Source organism: Natator depressus, chromosome 10 (genome assembly GCF_965152275.1).
Source record: "Natator depressus isolate rNatDep1 chromosome 10, rNatDep2.hap1, whole genome shotgun sequence".
NCBI classification, from domain to species: Eukaryota; Metazoa; Chordata; order Testudines; family Cheloniidae; genus Natator; species Natator depressus.
In genome coordinates, this window is record NC_134243.1 from 54,866,416 (window position 1) to 54,890,020 (window position 23,605).

Below are 23,605 nucleotides of genomic sequence, written 5' to 3' on the forward strand. Positions count from 1 at the left end.
AGGATAGAATCTGAGGAGGGAGTTTGCATTGCTGAATATTTGTAATTCAAGGCCTATTTCCAACTCCTGTAAATCTCCAGAGTGAGAAACTAGGAAAAATCAGATGCATGTTTCCTGTGAGATTGTGCCTCTCATCTACCAAGCTAGCCAAGACAGCACAGGTTTGAAGACCATAGCTTCTATAAACTATTCAAGAACTGGACTTGAGCAACCTTTGACATTGCATTAGCTGTGAATTCAATATTTTCTTTTTTTCCCCTATACTTTTTCCTGTGAAAAGTTCTTAATTGCTGGTTTTTGCTTTGATGGATTTTCCAACAATTTTAAAATGATCAATAGTCCTGTATATTTATGAGGTGGTGTGAAATTCAAGAACTATTTATTTTTGCATGTTTCAGATGATAGTTTTCATGACCACTAAGTTGGTTATAATCAAAAGGGGGGAAACATGGTTACTACAGTTTTGAAAAAAAGTTTGCTGTAGCCAAATTTAAATATAGCAACAAAACTAAACCTCATTCCCGCCCCCCTCACAACCAGATTATTTTCTGAAGGCAGTCAGAAGGGCACTGCCGATAGGACCTTGTTAGAAAATATCAAAACTTCGACTCCAGCATGGTAATGATCCCTCTTCTATGGAAATCGTCTCATTACTGTCACTCTTTGCTGGCTCCCAACCAGTTCAAGAAGCAACTTCATGAGTAGTTTACTAATAACTATACTGAAAAATGGAAGCTTCTCTTTCTGAATACTACACATTCTGTTTCAGAACAATTCTTTGAAATCCAATAACCAAAAATAACTTTGCAAGAGTGATAGAATTGTGATATTAATTAAAAAAAGGAAATAAATTCATTGCTGAGCTGAACCTCAAATACCTAATTTCATCGTGGCTAATAAGGAAGCTAGTAAAAAAGCACCCTGTAGGGCTTGGGCATTGGAAATCAGCCTGAGGGCCCTATTCTGCTGTCACTTATGCAGAGCAATAGCGTGTCTTCAAAACTGCATACTTTACATGATTTAATTATATCAAGCAGCTTTTCATATATCTTAAAAGACATATTCTGCATTCAGGGGAAAAAAGCATTGGAGATCTTTTATACCAAAGAGGATGTGCATCCTAAAGATACGATAGGAGCTGGTCAAAAATGAGGTATTACTGTTGACAAGAAGTAAATTAAACATATTTTCTTTCGAAAAAGAAAAAACCTTTTTGTTTCTTGCAAACACCCTTATTAGTTAGAACTTCCCAGGTAAGTATAAAACCATTCACAATACAGAACCTTATAGTAACAGTAGTAGTACTATTTCTGGTGTCTGTGCCACAACTATAATATCCAAGAGCTTTAAATATCAAGAAATAAGTAGTTAGGATGAGTTCTAATATGAGCTATATCATTTGTTGGTATGTATCTTCAAAATCTATTATTACTTTTGCATATCTACATTTGATGAATTATCAGAATACCTTGTATTGCACCACTACTTACTCTATCTCAGACTATAAGCAAGCCTTTTTTAACACTATGTTAAAAAAAATTATAAAGTTGGCTTTATAGACCCTTATCATGAGAGCCCTACCAAATTCATGGCCATGAAAAACGCACCACAGACCATTAAAGTGGGACTTCCACAGTGAAATCTGGTCTTGTGTGCTTTTACCCTATTTCACAGATTTCACAGGGGAGACCAGCGTTTCTCAAATTGGGGGTCCTGATCCAAAAGGGAGTTGCGGGGGGGGAGGGGTGTCACAAGGTTATTTTAGGGGGGTTCTGGTATTGCCATCCTTGCTTCTGCACTGCCTTCAGAGCTAGGCAGCTGGAGAGCAGCAGCTGTAGGCCAGACAGTGCTCCACCAGCAGCAGCTCAGAAGTAAGGGTGGCAATACCATACCATGCATGCTTACTTCTGCACTGCTGCCTTCAGTGCTGGGCAGTCAGAGAGTGGCAGCTGCTGACTGAGGGTCCCGCTCTGCGGGCAGTTGCGCAGAAGTAAGGGTGGCAACACCATACCATGTCATCCTACTTCTGCACTGCCACTGGCGGCGGCTCTGCCTTCAGAGCTGGACTCCTGGACAGCAGCTGCCACTCTTCACCTACTCAGCTCTGAAGGCAGCACCGCTGCCAGCAGCAGTGCAGAAGAAGAGGTACCAGTACCGCAACCCCCTCCCCACCCACCCCCACCCCCACCATAATCTTGTGACACCCACAACTCCTTTTGGAGTCAGGACCCCTACAATTACAAAAACGTAATTTCAGATTTAAATTTCTAAAGTCATGAAATGTACAATTTTTAAAGTCCTCTGACCATGAAATTGACCAAAATGGACTGTGAATTTGGTAGAGCCCTACTTATCACCTAACCAAAAAAGTTTACATCAGTAATAGAAACGAGCTGCAATATATTCCCACATAATAAACTTTAAGATTTGAGTACATATTGTCGTTCAAGAACACTGGAAACCCAGGAAATGAAGACTTAAGATTGTACCTCTAAGACAAGGCACCCAAACTATCTTCACTCTGCCCCCACACAGCTGCCCTGAGGAAAAAGGACTTATAGTGATATTTAGTTGCAGTCTAAACTATAGAGAAACTACCATCACTATAATTTTACATAAAAATGCCTTGCTTTATCATATTTAGAATTTCAGGTTTTTCTGACTTTCAAAACACAATGATCTTTGCAGTAAACGAACTGGAGTGACTTTAGTAAAACCAAAATGACTACCTGCATGGGTAACTGCTCACCGAGATGAGTTAAGCCCCTTAGACCATATAGTTTATGTCCAACACAAGGTGACATTGCTTTTATGAACACTGTGCTTCCTAATGATTCAATACAATTTCTGAAAATAAGACAGGTATCCTGCCTTCAAAAGATTCGTATCGGAGCAATGAGACACTATAGAAAAACAGGTCAGCTTTAAATGTGCAGTCTTTCACCTACTTATTATAATAATAGATAACTGTTTGGTTTTACACATTGCAAACCATTGACATCAGAGGAATTAGATTTTGATTTGTGTTAGCAAATGACCAATTTGAGCATAAAGTACATATCAAGATGTAAGGTAATAGTTTATTGGTGGAGAATCATTGAACCAATCTTTCAAAGTTACAACAACGGATCTTTAATCATTCCCTTAATATTTTTTAACATATTAGAATAATAGCGTGCTAGATTCTGTCACCCTTACCCACCCTGATTAACACTTATTTCCATAGCTAATTCCACTGAGGCTTTGACCCTGAACTGAGCTCCAGACAGGTGGACCTGTACCCACACAGAACCCACTGACCTCAGAGTTTCTTATACCTTCACAAAGCATCTGGTACAACCCACTGACAAAGACAGGATACTGTAATACTTGATCCATTGTGACACATCCTATGTTGAAGCGAGTCCTTTCCTGCTGTGTGGACATTAAAGATCCCACTGTGCCTTTTGAAAGAGTGAAGTTGTTAGCATCTAAGGGCTTGTCTACACTTCAAATGCTACAGCGGCACATCTGCAATGCTGCTGTTGCACCGCTGTAGTTCTTTGGCACTAACAGGAGGAGTTCTCCTAGGTAATCCACTTCCTTGACAGGTGGTAGCTAGGTCAACAAAAGAATTCTTCCATTTACCTAGAGCTGTCTACCAGGCCTGTCAAGTGATTAAAAAAATTAATCGCGATTAATCGCACTGTTATACAATAATAGAATACCATTTATTTAAATATTTTTGGATGTTTTTTACATTTTCAAATAGATTGATTTCAATTACAACTCAGAATACAAAGTGTACAGTGTTCACTTTATATTTGATTACGAGTATTTGCACTGTAAAAAAACAAAAGAAATAGTATTTTTCAATTCACCTAATACAAATACTGTAGTGCAATCTCTTTATCGTGAAAGTTGAACTTACAAATGTAGAATTATGTACAAAAAAACCTGCATTCAAAAATAAAACAATGTAAAATTTTAGAGCCTGCAAATCCACTCAGTCCTCCTTCTTGTTCAGCCAATCACTCAGCCAAACAAGTTTGTTTACATTTGCAGGAGTTAATGCTGCCTGCTTCTTGTTTACAATGTCACCTGAAAGTGAGAACAGGCATTCTCATGGCACTGTTGTAGCCGGCGTCGCAAGATATTTACGTGCAGATGCGCTAAAGATTCATATGTCCCTTCGTGCTTCAACCACCATTCCAGGGGACATGCTGACAATGGGTTCTGCTCGATAACAATCCAAAGCAGTGTGGACTGACGCATGATCACTTTCATTATCTGAGTCAGATGCCACCAGCAGAAGGTTGATTTTCTTTTTTGGTTGTTCGGGTTGTGTAGCTTCCGCATCGGAGTGTTGTTCTTTTAAGACTTCTGAAAGCAAAGTCCACACCTCATCCCTCTCAGATTTTGGAAGACACTTTAGATTCTTAAACTTTGGGTCGAATGCTATAGCTATCTTTAGATATCTCACAGTGGTACCTTCTTTGTGTTTTGTCACATCTGCAGTGAAAGTGTTCTTAAAATGAACAACATGTGCTGGGTTATCATCTGAGACTGCTATAACATGAAATATACGGCAGAATGCAGGTAAAACAGCAGGGGACATACAGTCCCCGTCCCCCCCCCAAGGAGTTCAGTCACAAATTTAGTTAATGCATTATTTTTTTAACAAGCATCATCAGCACAGAAGTCTGTCCTCTGGAATGGTGGCCAAAGCATGAAGGGGCATATGAATGTTTAGCATATGTGGCACATAAATACCTTGCAATGCCAGCTACAAAAGTGCCATGTGAACGTCTGTTCTTACTTTGAGGTGACATTGTAAATAAGAAGTGGGCAGCACTATCGTCTGTAAATGTAAACACACTTGTTTGTCTTAGCAATTGGCTGAACAAGAAGTAGGACTGAGTGGCCTTGTAGGCTCTGAAGTTTTGCATTGTTTTGTTTTTGAGTGCAGTTATGTAACAAACAAACAAAATCTACATTTGTAAGTTGTATTTTCATGACAAAGAGATTGCACTAGGATACTTGTATGAGGTGAAATGAAAAATACTATTTCTTTTATCATTTTTGCAGTGCATATGTTCGTAATAAAAGTAATATACACGTTGATTTCAATTACAACACAGAATACAATTATATGAAAATGTAGAAAAACATCCAAAATATTTAATAAATTTCAATTGGTATTCTATTAACAGTGCAATTAAAACAACAATTAATCGCAATTACTTTTTTTGCATTAATCGTGTGAGTTAACAGCGATTAATCAAGAGCTCTACTGTCTACACCAGTGGTTAGGTTAACTTAAACTACATTGCTCAGGGGCTGTGGATTTTTCACACCCCTGAGCGATGTAGTTGGGTTGATCTAACTTTTAGTATAGACCCCCAGGTCTGAGTCTTAACCATGCATTTTATCCTGGCTAAATCCTCCCATAAATTAATGGTAGGCAGACCTCTAAAGGTAAAGAGTTCAAATATATATATTTAGATAGCTACTAAACATTTTTGAGATGTATCTGAACCTTTTGAAAGGTTCTCGTAACTCTCCCTCCCTGCCCCAGCATCCCACTACCTGATGATGTCTTCTGCAGCAGGTAGCTATAGCAGACTGCTAATTCCCTATAGCATCTTCCATGGCAGCTTGGTGGACCTGTTTTTCCCTTTCTGGTAACTTCAGACAAAAGCTTTGTGGGCCTACTGCTGCACCTTCTTCCAAGCCAATCTGGGGACACCCAGAAATGCCACAATAACCGCCTCTTTCACAGCACTTTGGTGGTTCCACTTTGGCTGGAAATTAAAAGTGGAAAAAAAATAAAGGTTATTCCAACATTACTTCCAGAAATGTTTGGTTTGAGTTTAGCTTTTAAAAGATGTGAGGAGTAGAATGGAGAGTTAGTCTGTTTATCTGTAGTTAAATTAGCTAAGAAAAATAATCACCATTGCATTTAAAGCAGTGATGTGTTCCACCTCTAAAAGGCTAGACTTTGTTGTCCGTAAAGTGAATTTGCAAGCACTTCGTGATTCTGCATGCTTGAAAGGAGTTATATAAATACAAATTTCAACTGTTCACTTTAAAAAAGACAATATTGAGATTAGTAGATCCAAAGTTTGACATTTAAATTGTTTTGCATGCTTGGAAATGATGCATAAGTCACTGCACTTTTTAAAGTGTTTTAATGCTTTTAATAAATAAATCGTTAATTCACAATCCTGTGATAACAAACCAGTGTGTTCACAGCAGAAGGAATACCTTTTAGAAGAATGACATTTTAAGTTTTTAAGGCTCATGTTCTTCCCTTCACTATACAGTGCAGAAGGGAAGAAAACAGAGAAAAGCAAGGTTAACTAGTCCCTTAGGTCTGTGAGTCCCATTAGATAAGCGTGGTGGTCATAGGGTGTAGAACCAGCCTTGTAGCCATTAGCAATGATGCATCTGAAGTTGTGCTGCCATTGTTGAAGGGGACTTAGTGTACATAACAAAGATTCTCAATATAGGTATGTTTGGGGAATTGTCCAAGGTTGGGACTTATTTGGGTCTCTGACTCTGCACTTTTTTCCCCCCATAGCCCCATCTTGTGCTTGCCAGTAGACATGCTGCCCTGACCTGATTGTGAACACAAGAATGCAGCCAAATGGCTGTACATTTAATCTGACAATGTGCATGGGTTTTTTGTTTGTTTGTTTTGTTTTTGTTTTTACAAGAGGCAGTCAGAGGGAGTTCAGGGTTATATAAAAATACTGTCTTGTAATAGTGTTCTTTTTTAAAAAAAATCAGGTAAAAACACTTAAATGACTTCTATATATAAATCAAGAGGTATTTAAAAGGAAAAGGTGGCAGGTAAAAGTTAAAGACTTCAGTTTCCATGGTCTGGGTCTCTTCTTCAGAAATATCTACACTGGAATTACTTCCTCCATGTGAATGGCTGTCCTGAGGGACATCCTGGAGTGCTAAAGACACTGCTGAAATCAACATAATTACCCTACATTTTGGGCCTCTTTAAAATCAAATTGGATACATGTTATGGATTTGAAAGGCAGGCTGAGCTGCGATTTTATGGAAGCAGAGCTAGAACTCTTAACTAACAGCCACTCCAAATCAGAATTTTCTCCCATTCCAGATGGAGAAAAAATGTACACACTGTACAGCAAGTGGGAGAAAGAAAAGAAAACTTAATATAACTCTGTGATGCCATATGGTATTGCCTATTCAAACAAATTAATCTGTAGATTCTTTATCTGTTGTAAGTATTGACTACTTATCTGGGCTAACAAAAGTATTGAGACTGTAGTAGAGACAGATACAGGAAATTATATCTAATGGTCCTTGACTGAAACATTAGTCTGTTCATGGATGTTAATGTTTCTCAGGAACATGTTGTTTAAGATCAGTTCGCCGTAGTGCAAAAAAAAAAAAAAAAAGTCTTTCTAGATCTGAATTTGCTAATTCAGACATGGATACTTCCTGCTCTGTCTTCAATTGCTCTGAATAGTACAGACAGAATATTAATTAGGGACCAGGCAGGGCTTAATGGAGGAACAAGCCATGAACAAGAACAAATGGTGACACTATGCTCCCCATGTTTGCAAAGATGCTTTGGGATGAAAGTGTGTGTGTGTGGGGGGGGGGCGGGGGGAAATATAGAACACTTTTCATCCATAGATCTCAAAGTATTTTGCAATGAAGGTTAAATATCATTATCCCCATTTTACAGATGAGAAAACAGAAGCACAGAGAGGTGAAGTATTGTTCCAGTGTCATACAGGAAATTTGTGGCAGGCTCAAGCATAGAACCTTTCTCTCCTGACTTTGGTGCACTAGACTATGCTGCCTCTCCCTTAGAAGATTTAAAAAGTACAATACTACTTTGTATACTGACCAATTGGACTGCTGTTTTCTTAATTGATCAAATTCTTAACTATCCCAAAATACTGAAAATCCAAAATGTTACATTAATAAAGAATTAGATATATCTTGCACTGTCTGCTTTAAAATACTTGGATTCTTACATAACCAGGGTTTATACTGATTAGCCTTCACTATAAAACTTGGGATACTTTTTCTTAGGACAGGATGATGAACAGCCAAAAATCCAGGATAAAAATTAGCATGCCCAATCTTAGATAAGTAGTGGTGCACTATAGTCAACATTTCATAAAGAAGCATGTCTGGATTTTAATGGCTTAATTGAAGAATCTGCTATAAACATTAGAAAGGATTTTTTCCCTTTACTGTAGGAAAAATGGAAGCTAGAATCATGCTTCTGATGTAACAGAATGTGAGACCTTTGTTAATTTTCTGTCTGCCAAACGGACCATAATTAATGTCTCAGTCTTCTTAGAGGAACTTTATCTCTTTGGTTCAAACAATAACATTTCTTAGAAATTCCCTCATATGTGTTAGGATGAATGGTTTGAGGTGTTTGTAGAGCAAATCAAAAGTCACTTGCTAAGTAACCTGCTGAGATCATGGATTTTCTGATAAAGAGCATGTGATCAGAACTGAATCTGTCAGTGGGGATCTGTCTCTTCTCTTCTGCGGTATGCATGTTACTTGAGGTAGATTTTAAGTCAGTGGCTTGAAGACTATTGAAGTATTAAAAGAATGACTTTTTTTGTCTATTCTTTCTATGTTTTTGCACTAATGGGCCTAGTGCTCATCTGACATCAATTTTATTGGCTTTAGTTATTCCTGATTTACATCAACATAAGTGAGAGCAGAACTAGGCCTATAATTAGAAACAAAAACAATTCTGTTCCTTAATATCCTAATGAATAGGTAAATTATCTCACTGTATGGCATGTCACTGAAAATATAAAATGAAATTTCTGATTCCACCTGATTGCAAAAAATGCCTCTCTCATTGAATACCTGACTTGGACATGAACAGCAGACTGACTATTTTTCTTGTAACAATAATTACTTCTTCTTTTTCTTTTTTTACCAGTGCGTCTACAAATATGCTCTCTCTTTATATGGGAAACTAACATGGGAAGTGAGAATAAGGCAAGGTTTATTTTGATTATTTCTATCTTGTCAGTTTGAAAGCCATATATACACATTCGCACACCTCTCTGTACTACTCATACTGATCCATAAAGAAAATACATCTGCTTTATAGTCTGATTTACTAAACTATTTCTGGATTTTTTTTTTTGAATTGCAAGTGAAGACAACTATAATTAAATACTGTAACACATTTTTATTTTTTACTTTTAAGGATCAGTAGAACAGTTTTAGTTGAAAAATGCTGAGTCAAAATGTTGGATGAAACTGGAACAAAAAAGTTAGCTTAATTCCATGCAATAAATGAAACAATTTAGCAATAGTTTTCTTATTGAGGGGATTATATATATATATAAAAAAAATCACATATACATACACACACATACCAATGATGGATTTTCATTCTCCCTTTTCTACCCTGTTCCTGAAAGAGATTCTCTTGGTTTGAATAGTAAAATTTAGGTTTTTAGGGCAACTTTAGTTCACTAACAGAGAAATATTTGAATTTTACTTACAGAATCATTCTTTTAAATGTCTGACTATAGAGTTGGACCCGGTAACCTTAACTTAGAAGACAAATGGATCTGAATCAGGAGCTTGTCTTCTCATGGATTTTTATTTACAAGATATAAATAAGTATAGAGCAAAAGTGAGTACTAGGCACAATTCTGCTTTGTATGCCATTAGTGATGTCAGTGGGAGCCACTTCTATGCATCTGGGCCTGAATTTGGCTCTTAACATGCTTATTGAAGTTACATAATGGAAATATTTTCACTGTGATATGACACACATTTTGGAAATACTGCCAGTTGTGTAAGGGTTAACAAGCACATATGCCAAAACAAACAAACAAACAGGGCTGAGAAAGAAAAGGTAAAAAGAAATAGCGCAAAGACCAAGTTACACAGATTCACCACATTTTTGGAAAACTTCCATTTGTAAGTCAAAACAGCCCTTGAGCAACTTTAAACTTCCACAGCCAGCAATTATACAGCAGATCAGTCACTGACCTTGGCAGTATTACAGGAGTCACATTTTTAAACATACTTTCTCCTGAATAATTTCTCTAACCTATAAGGCATAAACAGGCTTTCCTTACACATGTAGGACATTGGATTCCACCCCAAAACCAGCTCAACTCTTACCATAATATCAGCTTCTCACCTGCAGCAGGTACATTTGCCCAAGAGAAGGGGGAATGAAACCCGGACAGGGTCAATCCTTGTCCATCTCTCTTAAAAGCCAAAGGTGGCCTCCTTTTGGCCTAAACAATTCTACCCCATACTCCAGTAGCCATGTCAGTTTAGGAGAGGGGAGGAGCCAGCCAGACAGACTCAGCAAAAGCAGACTCTACAACAAGGACATTCAGACAATGATGGTGTCATCAGACTAATTTTTCACTTTTTACTCTCAACAGTCTCTCCCCTTTGCTGATTGGCTGTTTATGCTTGCACAGTCATTTCACATCAGTCTCAGCCCACCTGCCTCACCTCCAACTTTAATATCAACTCTTCCTTTTTGCTTACCCAAATCACTCTCTACCACATACCACCACCACCCTAAAAACCCACACTACAAAATACTAAACAAAAAATTATGGAACAAATATAATGTTTATAAACCATCATATTGTTCACACTTCTTAGATATTATAACCTCCCCCGCATCCTTTATCTATCTAGATTGTAAGCTCTTCAGGGCAGAAACAGGCTACTGGTCTGTATTTGTACAATGACTAGGACAGCAGGGACCTGTTTTCATTTGGTCTCTAGGCACTAGTATAATACAAACAATAAATAATATTTATTGTAGACAGTGATGGAATATAGAGGACCTTCAGGACTCAGTGTGGGGAAACTCCTTATCCTGGAAACACTCTGTTAAAGTTTCTTTAATTTGGCAAACCTCCACCACCTGTTTCTTGGGAGAGGAAGGCCTGTTTCAACCCCAGCTCCCCAACACCTACGGGGGTCATGGAGGCTGGCTGGCCATGCCCCTCCAGCACTACCCCTCTCCCTACACTCTAAGCTGCCCTTTTGAAAGCCCCCTCCCTGCCCAAATACAAAGAAGGGAGGGTGCCTCAGCATGCTCTCTCCAAGCCAAGGTCTAACAGGAAATGGCAGGGAGACATTCTACTCACACGCTTCTAGTTTCCCTGGTCACAGCAAGGTTGCTCATGCCAGTGACCATAGAGCTGGTGCCATAGGGACCAGTAGTTTTTGTGGGTAGGAGGTCTTGTTTCTACTTCCTGCCATAAGTCTCCCCAGGGGACTCCAGTGCCCCCTGGGAGCCTGTGAGGGAAACTGCAAAATGGTAGTCCCCAGGGTGAAAGGAGAGGCTGAAGGGCTCTGCTGGGGCCTAGAGAGTCCCCTGCTGCTCTGGCAGGGCTAGTCAGGATGGGCTTGTGACAGCACTGAACTGAGTCTTGGGGTATATGCTCACACTGTGCCGCAGCCTCCCTGTGTGACATGGGGTAGGTCACTTGGCTTGGCTGCCTCAGTCCCTAAAATGGAGCTAATAATGATCATCCCTGCCCCCTCCCCTTTGCCGGTAAGTTCTTCACAGCAGGGATGGTCTCTCCTTGGGTGTTAGTACATAGCCTAGCCCTGAGTGCCGCTGGGTGGGTGACACTCCTGTAGTAACTAATAACAATGAAGAGAAAGTGGCTCGGCGTTCCTCCTTCGCCTGCTTGCTTTTACCTCCTAGGTAGCTGGTAATGGCATGAAAATGTCCTGGCCTTGTTTGTGTGGAAACAATATGGTTCTTCTGGCCCTAGACATTTCTCTTGGGGTTTATCTGCACAAAATTTGGAACTAAAATAGCTAAATAGGTTGTAATTTGTACTTTGTTATTTTGGTGCATGTCTCTCTGTGGAGTAAGAGTGCCCCGTTTCTTAATTCTTAAATAGTTTATTATTTTCTTAAGTCCTTTAAGTTATATTGCAATAAGGGCATTCTTATTCAGAAACACCTGTTAAGATGAAGCTGGCAGCATCAGTCTGGGTCAAATTTTGTGCAGAAATTCAATCACGTGCCAGAAATCCCAATAGCACCAGACTTAAGGATACTGTAAACGAACTTATTCAGAGTGAATAGAAAGGAATTGCCTGGTGCATTGCATTTCTTATTAAGCTAATAGGAATTCTTCCATGTTGGGTCAGTAAGTACTACACTATGCATGATACATTTTAATGTAATCCTGCATCATATCGTAATTTAAGAATCTACCACTGACGATGACTCCACATCATTGTTATGCTGTATTTATTGATATCAGAGGCCATGATTTTGTGCTGCTAATAGACACTTCAAACACTGCTGCATCCGATGGGCAGTGTCTATGGATGAGGTATATTAATCTTCCTTTGAGTAGATATAGGAGAACTAGCTACTTCTCTCAGGAAGGCTGTCTGGTGTTCTGAAGCAAGAATAAATTTGGGAAAAACAGAAGTACAAAACTGTCACTAGTATCTAATAAAATTAAATGGTCTATTCGATTTCTGTTCTCCCCTTGATCTGTGCATGCAAGCATTAGTCATGTGTATCAAGGAAAGAACAGTCCTCTACCTGTGGAGTTTCACAATCATGTATTCACAACGTGTTTCATTTCTTGAATAATGCATTATCTTTCTTTCCATGGGCTCGCTACATCCATATCAGAATCCTTGTCATGCCCTCATTTGTATCCATTTTACACTTCTCCTCCATCTTTCCCCTAAGACTCCACCTTCTAGTCATTTTCAATCTAGCCAAGGAGAACAGTGAGAGGTCCCTTTGGAGCCTCTTTATGTCTTGATAATGTGAGGAGAACAAGGCTTTTACTGAATATGTTTCTGAGAACGTGTGTGCTCTTGTCAGAAAGAGGGAGGGGTACAATGACACAGGAGAAGAAAAAGGGTTAGCCATCTCCCTGCAAAGCTAGGGAGAAAAAATTCAGCACACCCTGAGGGCTATATGCAAATTATCATTCATGGAGGGAAGAGTAGACAGCTGGATCTCATTAAGGAAAGATGTTGTGGACTTTGATAGAGGCTTTTGCAGATAAGGGGAATTTCTTGTGACCTGGCCTCTAGTTAGAGAGGAGCTGTTTCTGTGGCCCAGAAGACTACAGAACAGGACTGGTGAACTCTGCCCAAAAGGAAAATGACTGCTTATTGTAAAGGGAGATTTCTTAGTTCGGTGCTGTATCAATAGAGAAAAACTGAGGCATGACTGTGCTCAAATGATGAATGAGATAAGTAAGTACTTGCAAGATTGATCTACTAAAGTCAATGGTAATGTTTAAGCACCTATGAATGGGATTAACTTCTTAGAAATTGAGCTCTAATGTGCTTGACTCTGTACCCCATGTAGTGTATTCTTTACTTTATATTCTCTATAATATAGAATAGAATGTTTTCAACATGACTAAGAGCCATAACAAACTCTGGAGATACTAAATGAGTAATAATAGCAGGTCTTTATATTCTTTGTGATCACTTAAGTTTATATGCATCAAGTCCTTTTTAAATGTCTTCTGGTATTGTGTTTTGTTTCTTTGTATCAGAATTTTATGTTTCTCTTTTGCAGTTAATACCAGGGTAGCAAAAAATAGTTTTGTTTTGTTGTTTTTGAAGAAGAGAGAAACCAGAAGACAGAACTAAACACTAGCAAAAAGATACCAGGGAAACTCATTATTGCCCTTTGCTTTCAACAGCAGTTAGTAGATCCATTCTCAGAGGCTCAGATAACAGTTCTGCTTTTCAAAGGGCTTTAACGTGAGGAAGAGCTAGAAAATAATTTGAGGTCTCCAACAGACTCCAATTCTTCTGGCTACCTCCTAACAGATCATCAAGGAGAATCGTCCATATTTGTGCCTTTTAGTGTGACTAAGAAATGCTGAATTCAGAGAAACAAAACCGTTGTTGGCAATACAAAAAAGAGTAGATCAAGAATAGACTTTACTTGGATCTGTAAAGTACTAGTGTTTACTGTTCTTATGTTTAATATTCAAGCTCTCTTTCTGGAGGATCCATCCTAAAGAATGTTTCCTCAAGAGTAGAACTTGCTGCTGTGTAACTATTAGCTATTAATATTTTCTGCACATTAATGCAACTTCTTCTCAAAGCCCCAGATCTCATGAAAATTTATTATTGCCAAGCTCATTTCAGTCCAGATAAAACATAAGTACCAAGCCCTTTGCTTGAGAACATGCTAACTTTTGGGATCTGGTCTTCTGTCCTGTGAAAAATCTTACTTTTGTAAGAGTTTAACTTGGTTAGCAGAACAGTTATACCAAAGATTTTTGGCAAGTCAATTCCTAATAAAACTTTATTTTCCTACAGTATGCTTGGGAAGACTCTCCTCTTCATACACTGAAAGGCTCTCAATAGTCAATGTCTATTTTTCAAAAAATTCTTTTTTAAATTATAGTTCCTCAGTGGCTGTGGCTCTACTGTTTTGGGATTGTGATTATATTTATATTATTGTAACCTTGATTAAAACTCTGATTATGATATATATTTAGTGTTAAAGGGATTCCTTTCTAAAGCATAGGGAAAATGGAAATTGGCAAGCCAGTGGCTATAGCCTTTTCTTGGGTTTTATGTATCATCTGTTTCAATGAGCACTCAGAGCATCCCTATATGCACAAGGAATATGATGTGTGCATAGGACCCATGCAACCCACAGTGAAGTACTATAGAGTACAAGATTTTTAAGGCCAGAAGAGACCATTATGATCATTTAGTCTGACCTCCAGAGTAATTTAGGCCATAGATGGTCCTGTAATTGTTGCATCATAGGCAATAGCTTATGGCTGAATTCTAACATAGTTTTTAAAGAAAGACACATGAATCAAAATGAGATCTGTGGTAACACTTCCTAGCAGGAGACCAGAATGGACATGCAGCAGGTTCTCTGAATGTTGTTGATGTATATTAGAGCTACTGGCAGTTTTCCTGTCAGTTATCAACAGTCATTAGGATGCTCAAAAAAATCCTAGTTAATCCACAATTACTTCTGTTCCCACCTCACAGCCATGTAATATTGTTTTCAGGGCTCATTTCAGCCTGCCCTGTCAGACTGGGTATAACTTTAGCATTCTCTTGATAATCATTATAGACTTGTACTGCTTTTGCTTTGATTCTAAATCCCATGTAGTCACGTGAGTGGCTTAAAAAATCCCTGTATAGGGTATGCACATACAGGAGCCCATACTATGGAATAGTGACTATGCTGGAATTTACCTGTAATGTGGACCCTGTTCCACGTACACAACACAGATTTGTGCTCACAGGACCACACTTCACCCATTGTATTTGAAAGTATTGATAGGTTGTAGTAAATGTATTTTAAAATAAACTGATTATTGTAACTGATGCCTATTGTAATGTCAGTAAAAGTGGGGCCTTTCTTTAAAAATCTCAGCTCTTATCCTCTGAGTTTAGGACAAGGCACTGTAGGCTATTAATAGACTTTTTATCAGAGTAAGTAAAGAGTTATGGTCTCAGGTTTCCTGAATGATGTTTTATTGCCTTTCTAACAAATGATCAACTTGGTTACTTGTACCCTGCTAACAGTGTCCCTTTTGAAATGGGAGTATTTACAGCAGTATTTGAACTAAACTGGACTTAGTGACTTTGCCTTTTGTTATCTTTTCAGAAAGGAACTAAACAGGGTCACCCAAGAAGGAAGAAAATCACAACAGAGAAAACATGCATGGTCAGTTCTCTTTTATTAAAATTTGTTAGGATGCTCAAACAAAGAGTCTTTTAAAAATATTCTGAAGAGACCTGCAGTTACTGCTGTTCCCATCTCACAGTACAATTTTGTATTCTGTGGAATGTAGTAGGATAGTCAGGGCTCATTTCAGCCTGCCCTGTCAGACAAGGCTCAGAACTAGCTGCTGCATTACATTTAAGGGAGGGAAGAACTGAAAAACCTTAACAGAATCAATTTAAATATTGTCACTCCAGGTTCTCATGTCACTGTATGGAATTTCAGGTAGGACTCACTTTCCTTGTAGCCCTGATGACTGAACCAGGCCAATGAAAAATATATAGACTTCATTGTGATAACCACTATTCTGAAGAGCACAGAACCATATTGAGAACTGTGCATATTTTGAATTGTTCCCTAGAGTTGAAATATATATTTAAGCACCGTTGCAATCTCTGGCTTTGATACAGCCATTTTTTGTTTAGCATTAAAAGTGACTTTCATTACATAATGTTTATTATTTTTACGTGGGGACTAGTAACTACTTGTTATATTAGAGCAGGGGTGGGAAAACTATGGCCCAGGGGCTGCATCCGGCCCTTCAGACATTTTAATCCAGCCCTCAAACTCTCCCCGGGGAGTGGGGTTTGGGGCTTGCCCTACTCCCACACTCCAGCTTGGGAACGGGCTTGGGGCCTTTCCCTGCTCCACGTTTGCCATGGCTCTGGCTTGGCTCCCAGAAGCAGTGGCATATCCCCCCTCCGTCTCCTATGTGTAGGGGCAGCCAAGGGGCTCCGCACAGTGTTCCTGCCCCAAGCGCCGCCCCCGCAGCTCCCATTGGCCGGGAACCATGGCCAATAGGAGCTGCAGGGGCAGTGCCTGCAGACGGGGCAGGGCACAGAGCGGCCCAACTGCATAGAAGCTGGAGGGGGTACATGCTGCTGCTTCCAGGAGCTGCCTGAGGTAAGTGCTGCCTGGAGCCTGCACCCCTGACCCCCTTCTGCACCCCAACCCTCTGCCCCAGACCTTATCCCCCTCCCACCCTCTGAACCCCATGGTCCCAGCCTGGAGCACCCTCCTGCACCCCCACCCCCGAGCCTGCACCCCTAGCCGGAGCTCTCACCCCCTCCCGCACCCCAACCCCTAATTTCATGAGCGTTCATGGCCCACCATACAATTTCCATACCCAGATGTGGCTCTCGGGCCAAAAAGTGTGCCCACCCCTGTATTAGAGTAATACAAAAACAGTTTCAGTGTTAACAGTAAATTGAAATTTTGCTCCTTTCTTTGGTCCACTTGTAACACTTTCTTGTTTACTATTGTAATTTATTTTTGGCAGTTATACATTAGCTAGGGAACATTAAATCTCAAATCTTGTTCTGCTGGATAGCTAGTCAGTCTGTCTGTCCCCGGTGGATTGTTTTCAATAAATCAGCTTGACAGATCATTTAATTTCCATCAGTACTGCATGTAGATGAATATAAGTTCCTGGGGAGAAATCTTCTAGAAACTTTCTCATACTTATGGGACCAAGTTCTGGCTTTGGGGTACACGTATCTAAAAGGACATGGGCTGAAAGGGAAAATATCACATGCAATTATCGGCCTTGTTCCTGGCTCCTTCAAAACTATGAGAGCTATAACTCTCCTGGCCCATTAAGATGCAGAGGGATGTGGCTGGACTTGGGGATCAGGGAGCATGGTCATAGGTTTCAGAGCAGACTCCCAATCCACTTGTCACCACAACTGCACAGCTCCCTCCATTTGGGTCCTACCATGGTTTTCGTCACTTGTAATCTATGTTGTTTCTGCACTTGTTTAGTAGAGAAACAGAATCTGGCCCATGTTGCCTATCTAATTAATTAGCTACTGTATAGCAATATATATTGTGATGACTATATGGTACAAAGATAGCAATCATTTTAGTTTTAAAACTGTGTAAAATCCTTCACGAAAGGTCAGATATAGGGCAGCATTTTTCACTATCATCATTGAGAAGATGGAGATACTCACTAGGAATAAGGGTCTTATGCTGAGAAGTTCAGTCCTCAATAGAAATTCTGCGCTGATCATGAATCTCTGTGCAATTAGGATGTTCGCATGCCTGAGAGAAGTGTTTCCTGATTTTTATTCCAGAACTTCTCAAACTTTTTTCATGATATCATCTACATTTTAATAGGCTTAGTGTCTCATAGACATACCGCCAACCCACTTGTGATTGCCTAGCCTGTCTCTCCTCCCATTTGCAATCTACAACATCCTGTGATTAATATGAACAAAAGTATTGTCAAGATAAAAATGGACAAAGGTATTGTCAATGTTAGGCCTCAAACTTCCAGTAGCTTCAGAAAGCAAGCTTTGCAGAATTAAACTGAAACTTGTGGTTGGGATGCGCTGCAGCCAGATAACACTTTGGGCTGCAGATGTATTGAGATAATCTATGTGCTCGTACATGGATTGTTGACACACATTGACCACATTTGAGATAATTGGCTACATGGAGATAAGTTATGTACCCGTGCATAATTTATAAAATCAAAGCAACCACTCTAAGAATTTGGCCCACCCTGATTGGTTGGTCCATTTTAAAATACAGCTGACGGATAAGGATAAAAAGTACGAAGGCACAGGACTAAAGGTGTGTGTTTTGGTCATAAGGGGACCCCTCTTTGATTGGGAAACCTGACCCACACCCCCTGAACCGAAGGGATGTGCACTTCTCGACTGTCTGTACCTGGCCAGTGTGGAAAACAGCCGACTGAAGGGTAACGTATTTTTGGACGAATGCAGGGTAAGATATGGAGAAAAGAAGTCTGGTTGCTCAAGCTGAATTGATCTCAAGTTTGTATCGATACTATAGTGTTAAGAATAGTAGTAAGTAGTTAATACATGTACTTGTGCTTGTCTTCAGTATAACTTGCCGTTTATATTAATCCTCATTCAATACTGGTCTTTAATCTTTCTTTTCTTATTTTGTCTGTATTGCCTTTATAGCCAGAAGTCATTAAAAATCTTTTTTGAGGAATAATTAGTAGTTTTAATTTCTCTTATACGGGCGCTACTCAACCTCATTACATCTGTGTTGGGTGGTGGGAAGTAGCGATCACCCAGGGCACAATTAGGGCCCTGATGCATGTCGTCTTCTTCCTTTATCTCTGCACATCCCTGTGGCACCTAAAGCAATGGCTTACCATTTAACAGAAAGAAAGTGTTTGTTTTTTAATAATCTTGTAAAGCAATTTAACAGCTGGATACAAGGAGTAAAGCTAGTACCATGTGATCAGACACCAGCTCACTGCAGACCTGGAACTGCTTTATTTTGTCAGATTATTGGGCTTTGGTCTAGATAGTCACTCAATTTTTAGGTCCAGTCACTGTTGGAGAAATCTCTACCTGCTAGTCTTTTGTGACACTACACTGTACTGAATTGCCTCTGAAAGGCTAAGAGTTGCTTTGGCATAATTCTAACATTGTCCTGATACTGTAATAATTATAGGTTTGTACTGGCTTTGCTTTGATTCTAAATCCCATCAGATAAGTGGGGCATTCACATAGTCATACTACACAATGAAAAATAACTACCGGTATGTCTCATGAACAACAACTGTTGCTACATAGTAACTCCTAGCCAAGTTAGAAGAACAGCATTTGTTTCCATTGCTACTGTCTCTATGGGATTGAAGATGCTGGGGAATCTGGGCTTGTCGCCTTTAAAGCACAAAAGTTTTAGTCATATGCAAAAGCACAGAAAGAATAACCACTAATAGCACGCATGAAGAATTGGTAATCTATTCACAGAGAAATATAGCACAAACATAGGCTAAAGCTCTAGCTTGCCATATGAAGAAAAATCAGTAAATTAAGTAGAGATGGACCTAAACTGGAACCACAAATCAACAAATTTTGGTGTATGCTTCTTTGAAATCTGGATCTTAACTTCATACGAGTTTGGGGGACTGGACTAGATGACCTCTCGAGGTCCCTTTCAGTTCTATGATTCTATGAATTCGACCTATACCTTGCATAATACCAGTATGTTAAAGTCAAACCACTCCAAAATTCAAAATGGGGAGGGCTGAGAATCAAAAGGCATATGAGCTTTTCCTTAAATTCAGATTTTCTTCTTGGGACCATCTCTATTAGCTGATTTGCATGACATTCTTGATGAACTAGGGAACGCTGTAGCCCCTTTTACTTAATTTTTTACATACATTTTCAGTTTGGTTTTAATATATTTTGGCTTTTAATGAGTCTAATGCACTGAGTTTACAATAGGGGTTCCCTGTGTAAATAATTTTATATTCAGGATACTATGAATAAAAGGGATTGGGAGAAAGTTAAGCTTGGGAGGCCAAAATATATTCTGCAGTGAGCATAACAGATTTCCTTGCAGGACACAGAACAGACTGTTCTTGACAGACTGTTCTTGACAGTCTGTTCTGCTGTCACATGGTGGCACAGTCTCCCTACTGAAACTGTTGACTTGTCTGCACTGTCTCATCCTCTCTTGGTCTGTCTCTGGTCCCTCTGCTCTCCATAATCCCACAAATGCGCATTAAGTGAAAGACAAGGATGGGGCAAATTAGGAAAGCCCACTAGCCTCCTACGGAAGAGGAGCAGTTACTGCCTTCTACAGTTGTATAGTGGTGGAGTTACCATGATTCAACTGTATTATGTCTTAGACACGGTCTCAATTAAAATCTCTCTTCCCATGCCTCTTTTAAAAAAACAAAACAACAACAACAACAAAACCCACCCTGCATGTCACATGTTTGGCACCTGTGCTATCATCCTATCTGTTCTCCAGCTATCCAAAGTTTTCCAGGAAACAGGGTGGACAAGTGTTTAATATCTAAGATGAATTTGTGAAGATATGTGAATTGGGGGGGAATTTTTTCAAAAATTATCTTATAGGCCCTTTTATTTGTCCTCTTTGCAAGTTACAATTAAAATGTAATAGTAAATGGAATGGGAAACAGACATGTACATCTACTCATGGGCCAATTTAAGCAGGGGACAAAACAAAATCTTGAACTACTTTAAAATTAAGGGATCGATTGTTAGTTGGGGAACACTCGTGTACAGCTATTGGAGTGAGTAGAACTATACTAGCTGACTATGAGCATGTTTATTAAGAAGTTTATATTTATCTGTAATTGCCCATCTGAGAATAAGAGCTCTTGCCTATTTGTAATTGCTACTGTCAGGAACTAGATTATAGCTCTAATAACCGCATGCATAAATTAAAGTACAGTCTAACAGGTGTGACTGTGACCTATACATCTGAAAAATGGGTTCCCTTAAAGTGACATAGATGGTATGCAAGTGCTGCAACTACAATCTTTTTGGCTGTCAATATGTTTTTGATATGATCACCAGACAGTTTTCTAGAGTGACATTTCTCCAGCTGGATTGCCGCTCATAAGACCTAAGTACCACTCACTTGTTAGTCATAACTAGCTGTGTACTGCTCATGAAATGTTATTGCTGTGATATCAGCAACCAGTTGTAAACATAAAATTTGTCACACAAGCAAACTAGTTCAAGAAGAATAAATAAATGACTATAATGTAAGAATATCTTAATTACAATTACTTTTTAGAGTTGTGTGTGTTATTTTAACAAACATTAAAGAACCAGTCCTCAGTGTTCCACCTTTTGGTACTGAAAATGAGTTGTTGCAATCAAAGTAGTACTGGTGTTTAAGTGTAAAGAAGTCCCTTTGGATCATCTTGCCGCATGGTATTTCCATTCTTTCCGCAGATCAATAACCTGTATAACGACTTATTGTTGCAAAGCAGAGCTACAGTTGGGTCTAGGGCTATGTATTGTAATGATATGAGAGTGTGTGAGAATTATAAATTCTCAGCAATAAATCTTCAGACAAAGTTGAGGTAGTGAACTGATTATAATAATAATAAAAAATATTTGAAACACATGACACTTGTAGCTAAGGTTCCACAGCCAACTTTAATTATCCTGTGTGGCCTGAATGTTTGCACTTTTTCCAGAAAGTTTTTCTGATTAAAATTTATCACAAGGATACATGTGAAGGGGTCCCAGTTGTGCTTAAGATTAGAAATCTGTTTATTATTTAACGGAAGCATTACTGTGGTTTCATAATGTACCTTCCCCGAATGTTAGATATTTCTAGCATCACGTTAGCTGTATATTCTCCCCTCAGGACTTTCATTTTGGAAACAAGGGACAAATAGACTAATCTTTTCACACTTTGTATCTGCACATTGGTGTGTATATATAAAACTAAATAACTGGGCCACTCAGCTCTGGAAAGCAACCCTAAACCAGCTCCTGCAGACCTAGAACCAGTGTGGAAGCTCTATGTCACATTTCCTGGTCCTGTGTGTGCAGGGGCGGGGCATCACCAGGGTGCACCCTGTTCTCGAAAAACAGTGGCAGTGTGATCCCTCGGTGACAAGAGGACTCTTGGAGCCAGCCAGATATAAGGTAGGGCAATGCTAAGGTTGCTTTACCTTTATAGCAGTGACCTGACTAGCCCACAGAGTCTGGATTAGAGACACTTGCCGTCCCTTCCCCGTTGCACTGAGCATATCTTGTCAGCAGCAAAGGCTCTACCCAATATTTTTATTCTTATAAGAAAAAGTGTTGCAATTAGAAGAAATCTCTCTCTAAAAATAGCCATTGCCTGTTTACAATCAGCAGGTACTCTGGTAAGCCATTATTATAGCCCAGGCAAAATGAGAACTTGCTTGAATCTGCCTTGTGTTTTCAAAATGTCTTCTTTGATATTTTTAAGAACTGGGATATGCCAGACATTACCTTAACTAGACCTGCCTTTGTAATTTGAAATCAGTTCAAATTCCTTCTTACCTTCACAAAAACCTTACGATAACAGAATATGGATGCTACAGAGGCTTAATATTAGATGAATGTGACGTGCTCATGCCTTGAATGGCTGCTTGTCCGAGCAGATGAGGAGTTTCCATGTTGCAAGTTAGGAAGAAAACCACAAATGTGAGAAGCCACCAAAGAAGCTTCTCTATCTTTCCTTGCATGTTGTCAGCCAAGAAATAACCTTAACAGTAGCCTTAGCAAAACTTTGGCTCATAGCAATGAAGAGCTAGCTTCAGGGGCAGAAACATTTATTTTTGTTTCAGCAGGCATGCACTAGTATCAGATACAGTGCCACAAATTATTAATAAGAGAGGCTAATGCCACTTTACAATTTGTACTTACATAAGACAGTATAGGCTAACTGATGCAATCAGTGAGGAACCCTGCTTTGGACCATAGAATTTCATTATGCATAGTTCAGGTACTGCTTTAATCTTCTTTCCAGGTGACTTCCATTTTATTTATTTTATTTTATTTTATCACAGCATTGTGCCTGTTTTAATGGCAATTGGAAATGTCTAACTTCAAAAATATCTGGACTCAATATAAAATCATGTTTTACAGTATCTACTCCAGAAACTCACTCAAATAGAACAGCAAGAGTCGAAGGGGAGAAATGAGGTGCATTGAGGTGCTATGTGGAGCAAATGATAAAGACATCTTCCATAGTACCCTGTGCAGCACTCCTATCTGGTCTTGCAAAGTAAGCATGGCTGAACCAAGTCACGACTTTCTTAACCATTACTTTTCCCATTTTTTTTTTCCTCTCAAGTCAAGAAGTTATTTTTAGGCTCCAGCATCCATCTTTATTCAGTTCTTTTCCAGGCATTGCAAGAAAAAGTTTACTTCTCCCATATTGACTATAACGAAAGGGATCTCCTAAGTACAACAGAATCCTGTTGTTCAAAAGCAAACATGTCTGAATAGAAGTTACTTCTCCTGAAATGCATTACCCTTATGAAAACCTCTTACTTGACTCAATTTAAATAAATTCTGTTTCTTTGAGATAAACAGGAGTCTAGTGGATTGTA